This window comes from Triticum dicoccoides, chromosome 6B (assembly GCF_002162155.2).
Source record: "Triticum dicoccoides isolate Atlit2015 ecotype Zavitan chromosome 6B, WEW_v2.0, whole genome shotgun sequence".
Classification (NCBI taxonomy): Eukaryota; Viridiplantae; Streptophyta; class Magnoliopsida; order Poales; family Poaceae; genus Triticum; species Triticum dicoccoides.
The window spans coordinates 305,388,426-305,389,512 of record NC_041391.1 but is presented as its reverse complement, the minus strand read 5'-3'; the positions used below and the strand labels follow the sequence as shown (position 1 = coordinate 305,389,512).

The following is a 1,087-nucleotide window of genomic DNA, read 5'->3' as shown; positions in this document are numbered from 1 at the left end:
TAGGTTCTGGAGGGGGATTGGGGTCGGGGGTAGGGTCTTCAGGAGGGGGTTTAGGGTTTTTGCGGGGGTTCCTGCGGCTATAGACCTTGATCTCCGGCGCCCACCGGGACATCACGGGGGACGCGAAAGGTGGCGGGTTGGGGGCGGGCAGGGGAAGAGGGGTTGCAGGTCTGAGGCGTCGGCGGTGGCCCTCAGCAGCCGGTGATAGACTGGAGATATTTTCTATAGCTGCATCGGGTCGGGTTGGAGCTTGGGTAGATCGGAGCTTCAGCTAGGTCAGGAGAGGAAGAGGAGAGGCACGGACGGGATGGTGGAAGGTGTTTTGAGTGATGGCAAGAGCATTTTCCTTCCTTGTTCAAAAAAAAAAGCATTTTCCTTCTGTTTTTCTTTTCTTTTTTTTTGAGCGAGATAGCGAGAGAATATATTTTTTATAGAACAATAGCGAGAGAATTGACTCATCTTCAAAAGCCCTTTCCCCGTGAAGTTGGATGGTATCCTAGTCTTATTTTAGAACCGTCATTCAAGACATTTTATTCAACGTATTGGCGAACAGAGTCCGACTGCACAAGAGCAAGCAGGAACTCGTACACGAAAAGAGGTTACACTGAAAACACTAATTACAGCTTCCTTAGCACACCTATGAGCTACCTCATTGGCGTCTTCGAGCATAGGTAATATCAAATTCCTGCAAAATTGAGAGAAGTGGTTGAATCTCTCTGAATATATGGTCTTCATGGAACTGAACGTACCATCCTTCCATTCATCTTGAATTATCAGACAATCCGTCTCGATGAGGACATGTTGCCTCCCGAACTGCCTATAGTTCACTAATATAGGGGTATATTGTATCATTATATTTGCAGATTCCAGCCAAGAACTCACCATTGTGATTTCGGGCTACAATCCCTGCTCCTGAGGACTTTGCTACTGCGTTCATCATAGCATCAGTGTTGATCTTCACACAACCTTCAGTTGTAGCCAAACTTCTCCCGGCCTTAGCATGGTCGCGGCACTTTCTGAAATATCTAGTGCCTGGATCATCTCCCTGATAAGCTCCATAGAGCGAATCGGCTGGAACTTAATAGCA

General features: G+C 47.5%; 1 pseudogene; it reads right to left on the bottom strand.

Moving 5' to 3' along the window:
- LOC119321123 overlaps positions 1–885 on the bottom strand; it is a 9,739-nt pseudogene extending 8,854 nt beyond the window's left edge.
- Positions 886–1,087: the final 202 nt, after the last annotated feature.